Source organism: Centruroides sculpturatus, unplaced genomic scaffold (assembly GCF_000671375.1).
Source record: "Centruroides sculpturatus isolate CEXI.00-Female unplaced genomic scaffold, Cexi_2.0 scaffold736, whole genome shotgun sequence".
Lineage (NCBI taxonomy): Eukaryota > Metazoa > Arthropoda > Arachnida > Scorpiones > Buthidae > Centruroides > Centruroides sculpturatus.
The window spans coordinates 575,907-594,191 of NW_019385055.1; the positions used below are offsets into that span (position 1 = coordinate 575,907).

The window sequence follows — 18,285 nt, forward strand, 5'->3', positions numbered from 1 at the left end:
ATATATAGAACAGTATCCTTTATCTTTAAATTATTTTATTTTCAATTATTTAATTACACAAAGACAAAAAAAAAAATATCTAATGTCTAAATTTAATTAAATATTTCATTTTAATGATTTTAAAATCCTTAAATATTATTAAAACTATGATGATAATATAAAACAAACTATAAATTTATGAAAATTATAAATGAATTATTAACAACATTCCTTTCATATTTCTTTGAAACATAAAGCATTGTAATCAAATTCAGCATTAATGTCATTAAACTGGTATGTTCAATAATAATTTTGTTTTTATAATCTTGATGATGTTCCTTAATATATAAAAATATTAGCATCTATTTAAATGATAAAATTAAAAAACTGTTATGTTGTTTTTAAATACAACTAAATATACATCAAAGTATTAATTCTGTTTACATTAATATAAAACAAAAGCTGTATTAATGTAAATGTAATATATTGATGGAAAAATTACTTTCCTAACAAGTTAAAATATCACAATAAAAAATAATTGATAAAAATCTAATAAAAAGTCGTTATTTATTGTAAATTCTAGAAAGTAAAACTAAAGAAATTGTAAACAGTAATCTCATATTTGGAAAAAATTAACAAACAACAAATTGTCCAACATATTTGTGTCTTATATACCTATCACAGTACTACTACTCAGATCTTTAACATGTAGTACAACTTTAATTTTCAAATGTTTTCAGTCATCTTAAATGACCTTCAGAACAGAAAGAAGCCAATCTGGATTTATTACTGTGGTTTATTACAAGTGCAATTTTCATAGAAGTGTTATATACTTATAAATAAATGATAACATATAATAATTCATTACTTTAATAGCCATTAAATCTAAGTTTTGAGATTTTCTCTAGAGTAATTATACAATGGTATCCCACTTAAAACAGATCCAACTGAAATAATGAATCATCAGTGATGTAAATTTTACAGGGGATATTTAAAAGTATATGAGACTAATCCCAAAACTACACAAACTTAAGAGAAGTATTCTGAAAAGTATTGAAGCTTTCAATATCAATACTTTACATAAAGTCAGTCTGAATATGATTATGCATACACAAAGGTGCATCTATGCACCTTTGTGTATGCATAATCATATTCAGACTGACTATGCATTGGTAAAGGTGCATAGATGCACCTTTACCAATGCATGCACAAGGATATCACTTTCAGCATCTTCTATAAGTTTCTATGTGTTTAAATAATGTAAAACGTTTCTAGCAAATGTCCTTTTCCTAAAATCATTTCTATCATTTCCAGTGAGTACAGCCAAATTCATGTGGGATATCCTGTGGAATTCAATCTGTTGTTATTAAATTATTATATCTTTATGGTTCTATAATAATTTTTTAACTGTATGAACTATTCATAGTAATGATAAAACAATAACAAAATTATCTTTAAAATATGCAGTTTGTTATTTTGTTTTATATATTATTCTCTATTTATAAATGAAAGGATTCACGGTAACTAATAATTGCCAGGTTATAGAATCTTGTTACATAATATAAGATAAAATATTAACAAATATACACCCACAACTGCCGTAAATGATCGGGCTAAATTTGGATATAATGATTATAAAACATTAATAATTTATGACCATATTTTACAGTACATTTAAAAAAATATAAATACACAAAATGTTGATAGTTTCACGTATATTTAAATATAAGATTACTCTCTTCTAACTTAAGTATACAAAGATTTATTTTTAGAACTACAATCCAAAATTCAATCTGATTAAAAATTAAATTTAGAAGAAGAAGAATTTGTAAACATAGGAAAAATTTTTTTTGATAATTTTAAAGATATTAATCTTTGCAAGTCTTTCATATAGTATATTTTTATCCATCCAGAAATTTGATGAATGAATTAAAAAATATATAAAACATAAAATTCTCTCTCTAATAAAATATTTAAAAACAATATAATTAAATAAATCAATATAAAATAATTGAAAAAAACAAATAGAATAAAATTTCTATATACAGAACTATACTGGTAAAATTTAAATAAATGGTTATAGCACATATAAAAACACACAAGTGTAATTTTATATTCTAAATATTTTTTATGTTCTATTACAATATAATTATTATTATTATAATAATAAACTAGAATTTAACCCATAAAATGTAATGATTATATAATATGCATTATCTTTAAATTTAGTGAATATTTAAGGTGTTTTTAAAAATGTTTTCAAAACAAAATTTGTATTATTTAAAATATAAGCCAAGTAAGAGCGAGTACAAAATCCAAGCTCATGAAATTTATATAAATTTTTTAATATGCAATTTATTAATCAAATCAGACTTAGACAAATAAAAAGCTTTAATACATAGATTACTGATTAAATAATGAAATATTCAATTAAGTTTAATGAAGTAAGTTCATAAATGATTTAAAAATTGCAAGATTAACTAAACTTTTCATTTTTTTTCACTAAATCGATATTTATCTTATCTATAAACACAAAAAGCATATACAGTATAATAAGAAATTGAATTTAATTATAGTATCTACTAGTATTATTAATGTGATTAATAATTTGTTTAATATCTGTAACTATAACCGATGTGATAAAGAATTTATTAATAAATCAATAAATTCAATTTAGTAAGATTCGTAAAATTAGATTATTGAAAATGGACGTTAAGAAACGTATCTTTTTACTGTGTTATAATTAATAAACTAATTTAATACCTATTTTTTTAATGTATTGACTTATAAATGAAGAGCTAACAGTAATGTAGATTTCTATATTTGTTAGAAATATATGGTGAATAGATTTTTTTTTAAATGTAATTTAATTACTTCTAGCAACTTTACTACATTTTTAACTTAAATTATTTTGGGAAATAGTGTCAAAGATAATATAAAATCCTTACTTCAAATATCAAAAGTTCGAATATGAAAGAAAAGGTTTAAAAATTATCTTTTATTAATAAAAGTAACAATTTAACAAATCTATTTTTTTAAAGCATATTCAGTGCCATTAAAATTTCTTCCAATTAAATAATCTTCTGTAAGTTAGGAAACTTTTTTAAATTAAAAATGCCAATTTTTATTTACCAATATTAAAAGAGCTGTAAAATAAAAAACAGGAAATTCTAGTATTAATTAAACAAGAAGAATTTATTAATTTTTCAAGAACAATTAGCCGTTTTTTCCTTTCTTATTTAAGAAACTAGTGAACCATAATGAGATAGACAATTAATAGTTATGCAAGTCATACTTTAAACAAAATTGAATTTAATCTTCATCTAAATCTAAAATTGTCTATTGTTCATTTCTGCTTAAAAGATAAAATTTCTCATCTTAAATTTTTGAACAAATTCAGGAAAACTATTTTAAGTAAAAAAATTTCAAAAATCAGCACACGTATAAAAAACTGTTACTAAATTATATATAAAAAAATAAAATATCGTAAAAATAATTAAGAATAAACAGTTTTAAATTCTGTTCAGAAATACACAACAGTATTTAACTGAAATGTCCTGTATTGTAGAAAAAAAATTCTTTAACAGAATTATTATTTGAAAATAATTTTTAATTCAGTCATGAGATTCACTTCAAATAAAAATTTATGTCTCACATATATATATAAAAGCTTGATGATTATTGTCAAGATATATTTCAATTCTTAAACTTGTTATTGCAAAGTACTCACATTGCAGTACTGTCACATTATTATTTGTTCTCTACTACTACATTCCACAGTAATAAAGAGCAGATAATTTAATAAATGTCTATCTGTCAATGATATACAAAGATTTGTTATTTTTCAATTATAATATGTATTAATAAAAATAAATACTGATATAATAAAATAATATCATATATCTTATATTTACATACTATAAGAAATAAAATTTTAACATTAAGTTAAATACTTTTTTAAATATATAGTATATAAAGTATTGTATGAAAAATAGACAAATAAAATTCGTAATATTGATTTGGGCGAGCATTAGAAATTTCTTCTAAAATAACTGATTTATTTATAGTATAATCTGGAAGTCTTGATGATAAAACTTTTTATATCTAAACAGTGTAAAATAAATAAATAAAAAAGAATGCAATTATGTAAAGACATTTTAAAATGCTCCTAAATTTTTTTCAATTTGATAAATTAATTTTAAAAACAGAACACTTTCTCCTCTTTATTTTAAAGCAGATTTTCACAAAGTATTTTGTTACTATTTATTTATTAGCATAAAAGATGTCTTCCTCTTATAAGAAAAATTTAATATATACATTTAAAAGTTTATTTAAAAGTTAGATTCTCACAGTATTTTAAATTATTTCAATATAAATTCTGATAAAATATTCATATCAAAAATCTAACTTCCATTTTACTGTATAATATAAATTTTAAATCTCTCTCTCTAGCTATTGACAAAGAATAATTGGATAAATTCAACATTTCAATTTCCTAAAAAATTAAAAACAGCAATTTCCTTTTAAATAAACTATTTATTCAAAAAAGAAAACTATTTATTATTACGCTCTCTATTAAATTGTTCCTTAAATTTTATTGACGTATTTTTTAAGAACTATTTCAATTATTAAAGTAATGCAAATAAAGAAATCTTTAATAAATAACAGAAATTTAAAAATACTTCTGTATGATAGTTACATTTAAAAATTTTAAATTAGGCTAAGTTTTAATATAAAGTTAAACAGTTGTTTTATCAAAAATAAAGTAAGTAAACTTTAGCAATTTTGTTTGTAGAAAAACATTTGAATTATTATTTGAAATACTTAAAAAAAATAGTATTACAGTAACTTAGTAAATATTCCCTACTTGCACAATCACAATATCATTTATGACCTTTCAAGTATTTTACATTTAAAGAGATATAAAAATCTGGTATTACCAATTATTCAAAAAATCAATTATCCAAACCAGCCATTTCTAGTTTATTTGACTAACCAATACCTTATTATACTATACACACAACAGAATACTATAAAACTTTCACCTACTGAAGTGATAAAAAAAAAAATCTTCATAAAAATCAATATTTCAACTAAGTCTTATTTTCTATTTCTGATTTATTAATACAAGCTTAAATTCATTTCTAGCCCTTTTGAAAGTATATTCATCTTGCAAACATTACATTGAACCATTAGAAACAATTAACATTTAAATTAGGTCAAAATAAAATTGTTTCTGGAAATTTAATAATCAACAGAACTATATAGTTTTATAAGATTTAAAATACAAATATGGTTGTGTGTTTCCACAAAAAGTGAAATATTTAATTTTATCTATGTTTTTGTCTACATATTTTTCTTGTATAATTAATAAGACAAACTGCATCACAAAGCATCTTTTTACTATCATAATGATAGTACCACACTTGAAAAAACCATTCCAAACTACTGGAAAAGCAAGTAAGGTGTCTATTCTATTTCTACAACCACATTAAAAATCCAAAAATTAATAAGAACTTTTTTAATATTAAGAAAATGTTTCATTATATTTTACCTGTATACTATTTATAATGAGAATCATAAATTTCAAAAAATTCATGAAAAGGAAAAAATAGTAGTGACAGGTATTAACATATAACTATCAATTTGACGGCATTACTAATTTTATAAAATCCGTGAGACAATCGACACAAATATGTAGTCCCTTATCAACTGAGAACCATGAATTTTATGGAAATATTAAATACAATTCAAAGATCTATAAATTTTGATATGATGTACACTTAAATAATTCTCTAACCACAATAAATATTTTATACTGCAGTTTTTTGCTGAGCTTTATTTTATCTGTAGAAAATCAACTTTTTTTTGTGAAATGATTTTACAATTATATTAATTGAAAATATAACAATTTAAAAATATACTAGAAATAACAATTCACAGCAAACAGAATTTGATATTTTCATAGAATTTTACAATACACAAGTCTAGTTTCAAATAAATTATTGAGTAATTCCCTGAACAATAAATATAAAAAGTGATAACTTTGAATGATATCTGTATGGGACTGTTGAATAAAAGACATTTTCAGATTTACAAAGTAATAAATTTAAAGAAAATATTATATGTAATTGAAATTATTTTAATAACAATATGTATTATTTTTATATTAAACAGAATTCAAAGCTGCACAAAATTTTTGCAAACTTGCAAATATAAAATATTTTGAAGAAAAAATTTGCATTTGATGATTTATTCTGGTTTTTAATACATAAGACATTTATTAGTAATAAGATAAGAAACCTGTTACAAAGGAGAAATATAAACCAAAATAATCTAAATAGCTAACATTTAGAAGAAAAGAAATCTTCCCAAAAATGAATAGAAATCAAAACCATTGTCTAAATAAAATATAAAGATCTGAGTCTCAAATATGTCTTTCAAAGAACAAGATAAATACAGTATCTTAATCTTAATTCCGTAAGACAAATATTACTTTTAAATTCTACATATTTTAATATATCTCATTTTAATAAATGAATCAATTTTCAAATTTAAAACAGCTAAGCAGAATACTGTTCTATTTACAAAAGTAATGTCGGAATAATTCTACTAAAGCTCTTATATGATATTAATCTGTAATGTTAGGACACAGTTTAATTTAAATATGAGTAAGGTCATTTAAGAATAATTGTTTTATTAGCATATATAAAATGTCAAAATTAATGCATTTTTCTTAAACATACATAACATTTATTTATTCCTAGAGCAAGATTATAGACATTCTATAGCAAATTATTCTTTATTTGATAAAATCATAGTCAAACCAATCTGATTCTATTCCAATAATGACAATATAAATTCTGTATATTAGCTTCGTAATTTGAATTTGCTAACAAAGAACGTCCTTAGTTTTGGCAATTATCTATATTATCATCATTTTATTTTCCAGAATTCAAAGAAGTGTTTAAATAAGCTCAAATCACCAACAATTCAAATTCTTGTTTTTCATTCTTTAAATAAAAAATGTTTTCAAGACTTCTGTCTTATTAGTTCAACAGAATAGATTTTAATATATTTTTCATACTAAACAAAGTGTTTAAACAATAATTAAAATGAAAATATACAAAAATGATTCAAATAAAAAAAAAATTCTATTCCAAAATTTACTTAATGATTTTTGAAGTAAATATCATATCTATATTTCGTTATTTACTGTTATACTTCTTAACGTGCAGTACATTGTTTCTAGTTTTACCATTGATAAATGATTTCGTAACTATTTATATACATTATTACATTTTAAAATCTCATAATTACTAATTTACAAAAACTATTACTATTTGTCTACCATCTGCAATTTATCAGTTAGAAATTAAATTTTATGTTTTAGAAGATCTTTTATAAATTAATATCTCGATAAAGCTAAAGAAATAATTTTATGTCGAATTAAAACAGTCACATACTTCTAAAGATAATAATATAGTATATTTTAAAGAGAAAACCCACAGATGCTATCTGATAAAGATTAGAGTAAGCATAAGATTTAGAAGAAAAATAATACTCAATTTACATATGCATATATTTACATGCATTTTTGGATTATATTACATTCCAATGAGCATCGTGTGAAAGAATAAAATGCAATTTGTTTTCAAATTACATTTTATTCCTTTAAACATTATCAATGTACATTTATATATTTTTAGCCAAAGAATTTTAAAACCTGAAATTTCAAATCTTTCTCTTTAAGATTTTTGTTAATATTAGTTGCAAAATGATTCAATTGATATGAATTTGCATTAGTTCAATAATTATTTTTGTACAGCTAAATGCAATTGGTATTCTCTTCATACGCAAAGTAATTATAACAACTTTAATTATAATTATAATTACTTTTGTTTTCTTTAATTATGTAGTAAATAACAACTGGAATTTAAAGAAAGATACACAATGTGACATTAAAATATTAATATATTTGAATATAAATTATATTTTGTAAGTTAGGTCAACTTATAAGTCAATATTTTTCAATTCAGTACTTCAATAACAAAATAGTTTACAAACTTACTAATGATGTCATACTTCTAAAGTTTAACATAATCAATAAAAATTAAATTAATTAATAATTAGTAAATACAATATTACAATAATGTTCTTTTATACAAAAATAAAACAAATAATACATAATTTAAAAATATATAAATATTTTTGCAGTCTGAAAATAATTATAAAATTAATAAAAAGAATAAATTTTTTTTAAATTTGAAATACATAAATCAACAAAATTTTAAATAATTTATAATTATTATTAAAAAACAATTCAAATATAGCAATTTTATCTTAAAGTGATGTATCTATGATATTAATTTATAATTTTCATATACATTTATGGATTTAAATTACATTAAGTCAACATGTATCATTGCATAACGCATTTAAATTTTGAGAGGAAATGAAAAACAAACACACCCACACACATTAATTTCATTATCTCTATCAAATTCTTTTTATTAAAATTTTTGAAAAATATCTTTATTAAATTAGATTATGTTTTTTGCAAAAAATTCATAAAATTTAAAATGTTATACAAATACGGCATGTAGAATCCCGACATTATAGACTAATGTAATGTAATGAAAAAGCACACAAAACAATGTTAAAACACTTGATACTAAAGGCACTTTATTTCATTTAAGATTCATCAGTTATAAGATATTCAAATAAACTAAGTATGTTACTCTTGCAGTGTTCAAATATCTTGTAACTGACGAAGCTTTAAAAAAAAAAAAAAAGTAAAAATCCTTTTAGCGTCGAAAGTTTTGTAACATTGTTTTGTGTGTTTATTATTATATTTTGTCCACAAATATTATAACATTAAATTTTTGGCATCGTCAAATTTAAGATTTCATGTTAAACAATTGAAATGCATACAAGAAAAAAAAATTTTAAATATTACATAAAACTTTTCATTTAAAATGATTCATCTTACAGGTGAAACAACAGAATAAGACAAACGGGAGACAACAAAGTTTTAAAACATTCCAAATTCTACCGATGGGTAGAAGTTTATAATGCTATTGGAAAGAATCCAACCTCAATCAGTTTTTTGGATTGTCTCAAAACTTCAGCAGACTTAAGCTTTCTTTCTCCTGTTATTTTGTCTGAAACCGAATTTTGTTATTCATTCAAATTATTTCGCATTACTTATCTGTATGCTCCCATATCATTGTTAACTTCAATATACTGTATAACTTTTTAATGACAAGGAAACAAAAGAATAAAAATAAGAAGTGAAATTATTTTAATATAATGATCTTAAGATAAATTTATTAAATAGAAATAATTGTAAATATTACAAAACATTAAAATCTTACATAGGCTTTCATTCATTGTTAAATATTCAATGATTTATTACAAATTAATCAAATTATATATTAAAAATTAAAGCTGAGAATAAGACAAAATATCAGTTAATATTAAAATTACAAAACCTAAAATTATTCAACAGAAAGAAAAGTCAATTCGTATTGTCTCAAATTCCATTTTGAAAATCTGAATTTAGAATAATATTTATCTAAGTAAAATGTTATTTAAAAAGCTGCTGCCTAACATATGTTTGTTATATGAAAACAAATATGGCAATTTATAAAACAAATCTCATATATACACAAACTAAAACATATTTAAATTTGAAACACACGCACCATGACTTATCTAACTAGCTTTCAATCTATCAAGCTTTTATCAATTCCTCATACCTAAGAATTGTTTATATTAAAATGCAAAACAATAACCGGTTATATTTTATTGCATAAAATATATCACTACACATAAAATATGATATAGGATATGAAATACAAACTTTGCTCTATCTTATGTAATAAGAAAAGCCATTAAAATTATTTGAAGTACTGAAATAGCTTTATGGTTAATAACAAAAACTTGTAACAAGCCTACTTACTTTAAAATGTATGATTTAATAAAAAAGTTATAAAATGATTTTAAAAAATGCTAAAATAAGTGATTCCTTCCAAGATTATGTTCTATTAAATTATGTAACAGTATTCCTGTAAAGGAAATCAATAGCTTACATCTATAACTTGCAATCTATAATGAAAAATAAATTTTCAGTATAGTCTAAAATTAAAATAAGCTCATTTCCTATTATTTAATTATAGTTTGTTTTTTTCTTTTCAGAATTAATTTACGCTTAAAATAACACAAAGGAATTTTTCAATACAAATTGTTTTGTTAGAAAGTAAATTATACTATATTCATTTAAGATATTTATTTATTCTTTTCTGAGAAATTTAACCTTATAATAAAAAAAAAAAATTAAATTAAATATATCAAAATGTATTAAAATTACTTAACAACAATGTAACCAATTCTTGTAATACATTTCTCTAATTCAATAAACATTCTTTAGAATTTTATATCGCATTATTTCCTATCTAATAATGTTTAAAATATAAATGAAATCTTAAGAGTTCATAATAAAACTTTGTATGTATTCTTACAGCAAATAAATCAATATACGCTGTATCAATCTCTGACACTTGCGAAAATGAATTATTGAACGATAGAAACATTACTTTAATAAAATTTCATAAAATCAAGTAAAAAAAAAAAATGCAAATTTAAAAATCCTCAAATTTGAGAATTTTTTAAAATTTTAGTACAGACAATTACAAATATATTTTTTAATCAAAAATATATTACATATAATTTAGCAACACCTTTTTTTTACTTACGTAATTCAAAAAAAAAAAAAAAAAACAAAATCTTAAATTAGATTTCATGTACTTTTCAATTTTAATGACAGCATTTTTGATGTAATGTAGCAAATTTCCTTTTCAATATTAATGGACTTTTTTTTTTTAATATCAAGATTTTACCTAAATAAAAGTAGCAAACTTTCTATAAATATTTTAAAAAAAAACTGACCACCCAGAGGATTTGCCACTGTAAAGAGTGTATTAGTTGTTGCCATTAAAGCTTGTGCCTTAACATTATTTAAAAAAAAAAAACAGCGCAAAATATTCAAATTTTTCATTTTTAAGGATAATAACAACGTTTATTCGGTAGTTTAATTTATCTCAAAATTAATTTCTTTACAAATCAATATCACTCTTTCTAAATATAATCTTTCCATTTATTCCTTTTGCTCTAACAAAATCAATATTTTAATCCTTCTAAACTTTATATTACAATTACTGTCTTTTTCTAGATAGTTTTATGATTAATAGTTTTCATTACAAAAAAAATAATAATAAATTTCTGTTAAAACTATAGATACTTTAATACAACCAATTGACATTAAAAAAAAGAAAACCTATTTTTGAATCAATAAAGCAGTATCTACAATTATTAAGTTTGGAAAAGAATTATTATGCAAAACAACAATACTTATTGTATTACATTAATAAATAAAATTAGATTATTATACGGTCAAACGTTTCCTTCTAACACAATTACAAATGGGTAAGTTTATATAATATGATTTAAAAATATAGATTTGTCGCAATAATTTAATTTACGATTTAATTATAATTATAAAATTGGAAAGACATAATATGTTAATCGTTAAACGAAACCCGTTTAAAAATCGATAAACTGTTCTGTATTTCGTAACTTTTTTCGCGGTCGTAGATATTTCTTGATATTCGTTAAACGGACGTATCGATATAGGAAATTAAACGAATAATTGTCTATTTACTTAAATTCTTAACTTTTATAACAATCACTTATTAAACTTCAAAAAATTATATCAAATACTTAAGAATTATCAAATATAATTTCATTTAAACAATTAACAAATTTCGCACGCCTAACTACTTGATTTTTCTTTAGACAATTTAAAAACAACGGTTCGAAAAGTTTTACGTATTATTTAATCGGAATTTCCTACGCGAAAGTTTAAGTTACGTTATTAGTTAACCGACTTATTTATTTGATTAATTTTAATGAAAAATCACGTCTCTTTATATACAGTAATACCCCGAACTTACGCGATAGGTGGGACCGAGCGATAACAGCTTAAGTCGAATTCGCGTAAGTCGGGGTATAATTTCGCAATTTGTGTAAAATCCAAGTCAGATGTATGTAAGCTAATAAATGTTGTCGTTAATCTTATCTCGTCTTTTGATTCGTTCACGGTTACAAGAAATCACCACACAGAGTCTCTCGAGTCTCCGTAGATATTACAAACACAGAAATAAATAACACAAAATAAATTGTAGCTATGTGTCGATTCCGCGCGACACGTCCGAACATGTAAGCCGAACAATAGTGTGGAGGGAGTGAGTAATCAAGAGTTGCGCGGCGTTCAAACAAAAGAAGAATCGACGAGATTTGAAAATCGCGTAACTCTGGGTTCGCATAAGTCGGGGTAGCGTAAGTCGAGGTATTACTGTACATATATTATCTATTTTTAATCAATTAAATATATCAAAGTATGTGTATATGTAATTAAATGTTTATTAATGTATATATGTATGTAATTGCTACTGTAGAGTGTATACAATTAAACATACGTACGTATATACGTAATTACGCGAGTTATCTTTCAAATATTATTCGAGATATTTCCTATATAAATTAGGTCATCCCGAGTATTTGTTAACATGGAAATTCTGCAAACAATATCGAGTACCGGTTGCATGCGATCGCGATTTGGAAATTATCGAGAAAAACGTAACAATATACGAACATCTAGAACGTATTTCGGTATATAATGTTTAAAATATTACGACAATTAACGTGACGCCATTGTAATTAATCACGTGCAAAACGTTAATCTCGGCGCTACGGCACGCCACCTTAAACTTGTAATGTTAACAATGGTATACGATATAAATGCCTAATTGAAACATATTGTTTAAACCGTTAATAAATATTTATTAAGAATAATACCCACCTTGAAAGAAGTCTTTAAGTAATAATTGCTTTAGGGAATTATATCCTGCTTTGGTAGAATTTTTGTGTCAGGATCGTAATTCCCTGTGACCATAATGCATTCTCAATCTTGTACAACTGTTAATCCACCGGCAGCCAGACACTAGAAAAAAGATAAAAATTAATACTCGTTAAACCAGAAATAAAATTAATATACGCCAAAATCGGTTCGAGGAGGAAGGGAAAAAATATTATTATTATTATTAAAATATCCCCGATTGTTTTCGGGAATTTCTACGCTCTCGTCTACCGAAATTACTTTTAATATTTTAAAATTCGTTGTTAATTACGTCGTAAGAAATTATATTAATATTTTATTTTAAAAAGTGTTTCGAAATTGAAATGCGATTTAAACGTATAATTTCCATATAAAACTGTTCTTTAATTGTTTGCTTATAATGTATTCGGATCAATATTCGCAGTTCTCGGCCGACATTTAACGCGTCTACCGATAAATCCTTAAATGCCCGATTATCTACTGATTTATCTTCGAATTCGACGAATTATACCTATACGCGGTTAAAAAGTCGCCGATTTTTATCGGCAACTACCAATTAGATGCTAGAAAATATCCGTAAAAAAAACCGCAAAATTTCCCCCTCCCCACGAAACGATCAACCGAAATCTACGATCGAAAAGTTCCATAAAGGGCGGAGTCCGATCGACTACGCGTCGCACGAGATTTGTCATAGAGAAAAATCAACCAGACGCGAAAGAGGGAATCCGTCATTCGTGATATTAATTTAATATCTAAACGGGCATTTTGATTTTTTTTAAATAATTAAAATTGCTATTTATATTTTTTTTTTGGAATAACGTTAAATATTCACACCTCGTTAGTTATAATTCCAGACCGCAATAGTCGCAGCCATATGCAATAACCGTATTATAATAGTTAGCCTAATGACGAGAAACGAGTGTGTCGGGCAATCTGCCAAAGCACAAAGAAATGTATAAACAGTTTCCAAGTAGAAAAGAGAACCAGCCAGACAACTTCCCCCTCCTACCAGTCGAAGAAAGACTTGTGCAGAAGCTAGAGACAGGACGACTTTGGCACGTCACATACAAAGTCAAGACGAGCGAGAGGTCACGGTCAAAGCTGGCAACAATCATTAAGCGACTATCTCCCCGCTTCGATCGTTCTTTTACAACATTCTTTGGCCATTCGGAAAACGAGTTTTATTACGAAACACTTTTAAAACACACACACACACACCGTTAATTGCGTACAGTACGTACAAATTTCGAAAAAGTCGGACGCGATACGCGGGCGTCGCGGGGAAGATCGCGCGCGAAACGACATTTTTAATTGGTAAATCGGGGACGACGGAAAGTCATAACTCCGTTCCAGGTGGCATTAACGCATCTCGTGCGTGTGGGAAGCTACCCACGACGGTGCCAGAAAATATTTCGGGGTATCCTATTACCGCGGAGTTTCGTTTTTCGTCCTCTTTATTATTATTATTATTACTATTTCCCTTCTTCGAGCTCCGTCGAAGCGCCATTTTTCCTTCTCGGGGCGGCAGCTTAATTGCGCTCTAACTAGATCCGTAGCGACGAATGCGACTGCTAAAAGTACCGGAAGTGGCCGGGGCGATCGATACCGCGAATAGTAGTAGTAGTAGTAGTAGTAGTGACCGAGGAAACGGGACGGGGAAAGTTTGCACGATAAATCGGGAGACGTTCGTCCTTCGGATTATTTACGCCGCCGTTTCTTCCACCGAAGTTTTAAAAGCAAAGGCCATCTGCCCGCTCGACCGCCAAACGGGTCAGGGTCGGAAGACGACGATCAAACTTGTTTATGGAGAGGGGAAGAAGAACGAGGGTTTCGGCCAGCAAAACGGAGGCATTGTGCGACGTCTGGCGGCGATACGTATCGACGATCAATTTACCGTTGCGAAGAGAAACGGCGTGACCCAATTGCCAATGGCGGGTGGAGGATAAACTAATAATCTAAGACAATCGAAAAGGGAGACGACGGTTGCGAAGCGTCGACCGCGGGAACGCTCAACAGATTTCTCCGAGATAAGAACGGCGGCGGCGGCGACGACGACGACGACAGAAAAAGTCGCGCTCGACCGGAAATGCGGTGCTTCCTCCGGCTTCTCGCTAAATCTTCGGACAAACGGTGAAGTGTTTTTGCGCGAGAACCGCGTCGCGCTCTCGAGGTCAGGCGGACGGACTCCGCCCTCGTGCCGTCACTGGGCATGCGTAGCGTCACACTCCTAACGAGGTGAACGAACCCCGGCCACAGACGAGAAGGGAACGGGAAAAAATGGTGGTCACGGTTAGTGTGCTGTGTAGGCCACGTGCGGACGAGGAAGTCGCCCGGGGGGAGGGGAGGGCGAAAACAGCTACCAACGAACGAACCGTAAGTAAGAATCGTTGGTGGAGGTGGGAGGAAGAAAGGCGAAAACACTGCAGAAATTTCGACGGAGAGAAAAGAAAAAAAGAAAAAAAAAATTAAGCCGTGTCAATGACCCATATGAGGGTCCCGGATGTCACCCGCACGTGCAACCGACCCGCTAACCTTTACTCGGATGATTGTTGAGGTTCTACTTTCTTCGTTGCAAACCGGTTGTGCGGGTTGTTTCCCCAAATGCATTAGGAGATGCACAAAAGTACGAGAGGAGAGATAAACCCGCACCTGCTTTTTCCAAAAACTAATCCCGTTCTCTTTTACGCTTCTCCATCCGTCATTCTTCGCGCGCGACGCGTTTTTCACGTCCCGAGACGTCTGAGTCGGTCTACGTCGGTGCCAGGTGCGAAATTTAACGTGTCTGGACGCCGTACCTCTGGCCCACTGCCACTTCCAAAAAATCCCCCAAAACCGAACAGCGCGCGCATTCTGTCAGCTGGCCTACAGCGAGTCATCGCGCGTGTTCCAGAGAGAGAGAGAGAGATGCACCGCGGTCGCTAAGCGACGTCGCGCGCTAGATGCCGACATCAAGGTCATTAACCTATACGGCCAGGTAGAGTTTTGCGCACTTGTCTGCGGATGCGACACTCGATCGAATTCGTTTTTGACACAATCGCTCACCTGTTCCCGCCTCGTCCGTGGCGTTGCGCGCAATTTTCGTGGACCCAACCCAAAAATACGACGCCGAGAAATTCCTTCCAACAGAAGAAATATTTAAAAAAAAAGAAAAAAAATCCCTCGCGGCGCGACGAAATACCTTTAAAAACTGCATTCTTCCGCCAAATCGAACGTAACAGAATCGGGTGACGAAAACGTTCGGATGTCGTAACACACTAGAGCGGTGCATTGTGGATTAGTAACTAACCGAGACGTAATGTAAACAAATTAAATTTGATAAAGCTTCCTTATTGATACCGTACTAATTTACAAGCTAAATTTAGTTTACGCCATTCTTTTTTTTTTTTTTCTTTCTTCCTTTCGCGTTTATCTCGCTAAGGTCGCAGGCATATATGGTCCCACGGGCATTTCTGGTTATTAGGAACACGAGGAAGTGCCGAGTCCAAAAATATCGGTAAAAGGGATAAAAAGGAAAATAGGGAAGTTTCGGTCCCCAGACGCGTGGCTAAATCAGATAAAAAGGTAATAATAAAGGGAAACTTTTCGGCTTCTGGGGAATTAACTGTCCATTTATTTAATAATAAAAAAATAAGACCGATGCGACATTTCCACACCCCAATAAAAACAAAATATTATCCGACCGAGTTTTAGCAACCGCCTAACAGAATGAGGAAAGTTTATTCAAATATATATATATTATTCAAGCGGGCAGAAAGGAATTCGAAGAATTTCGGTAACCGAAATTGTCGCAGGAATCTGTTTCGGTAACCGAGACGAATAAGGAGATTGTCGCGCAATAAGTCAGTTTATAGAAAAAATAAATAAATGCGTGCCGGCATTTTTCTATTGGCTAGAACAAACACAGAAAAACCTCTGTCACCTCTGCTAGTAATTTTCGGTACCCAGGCCGGGCCTCGTCTCGTGACGAGGAAAGAAAAATCAAACAACAACAACAACAATAATCGTTCAAGGTCCCTAACTCGAATTGTTTCCTCGTCGTCGTCGTCGTCATCTGCATGCGACGGGCGGGACAGAGCGAGATGACAGAAACGATTCAAAATGGCGACGGATAATTATCGTCCGAAGGCGATTTGAATCGGCAGGTGAAGTTATCGATTGTCAGAAGTGCAGCCGCGTAGACTAAAAGGAATTTATCGTTTCGAGATGGCGTTACCGTGTTGGGAATAGCATGGGCGAGAGACGGAATGGGACGGATCCACTTTTTCGTCCCGCTCTCCCCGTTTTAAGTATAATCGCCGGAGTCGAATTAACCAATGCGTTAAAAAACGTCGGGAAGGGGAGGAAGAAAACAAAAAATCGTCCGGGCGTATGTAACTCGATAGCTTCGCACGGTGCCTCTTCTAGACCCACCCCCGGTTTCTAGTGAGACAGAACTGGTGTCAAAGGTCGACGTCGTGATTTCCAGCAACGCCGACTGACCTCGTCGGCGGTCCTGTATCCCGAGACACGCGTCATTTGTTTGTACTGCCTAACGATTTTTAACAGGAAAGAAAGAAAACGTCATTACACGCCGTTTGCCCCGCCGATTGGTAAGAGAGAATGATGTGCCAGGAAGTAACTGACATAATGCAGTATCACGTGACAGGAAGCGATGACGTCAGACCCAAGACGTGCAAAGTCGGAATCTGCCGGGGCTAAGGGACGTGGGGGGGGCGAGAGCGGCACTTCCGTTTGGCGTATCCCGGAGCAGGTGGGGAGATTTCCGAACATCGGAGCGGAAAACGGAAGCGCAGTGCGGAAGCGACGCAAAAGAATGGCTTTCGGGACTCCATCTTGCGACTTTTTTTTCTTTCTTTCTTTCCGTCACGCGAATTACCAACTTTAACACGACCTCCCGGTTAGGAAAAAAGGTCACCGACCTGTCACCGATGCGAACATTCCGGAACTTCTTCCACCGATTAGAAAAGTCGGCACGGACGAAAACAAAGAGGATAGAATCGCACGAAGGGGGAGGTTTTTTAATGGGGGAAGCCATTAACGAGAACAGTCTGCCAACTGTCCTTGAAATAGTAGCGGGACCGAATTAGCCAGACTCCGGGAGTAGGTAATTTTTAAAACGTTTTCGAAAGGCTACTCGCACCGCCAGGTGAGCTATGCCCGAGTCATTGTTGCCCGGTTTGGCCTTGGCACACTTCGATCCCATACGGCTTAGCGGACGTTAAGGCGTGATTGCGAAGAATGTATAAAAGCGTAGAAATCGATTAGGCAAGTAAAAAGCCCAAACTCCGAAAAGTGAGATTCTCTAATTTTGGAAGTCGATCCGCGGGAACGTCACTGGCGAAACGTAA

At 29.3% G+C, this 18,285-nt stretch overlaps 1 long non-coding RNA gene across 1 annotated transcript in view; it reads right to left on the reverse strand.

Moving 5' to 3' along the window:
* LOC111634022 overlaps positions 1-18,285 on the reverse strand; it is a 59,163-nt gene that overhangs the window by 38,805 nt on the left and 2,073 nt on the right. Inside the window, exon 2 of the long non-coding RNA XR_002758132.1 lies at positions 12,902-13,042. This is a non-coding gene — a long non-coding RNA (uncharacterized LOC111634022). The remainder of the gene's footprint in view (positions 1-12,901; positions 13,043-18,285) is intronic.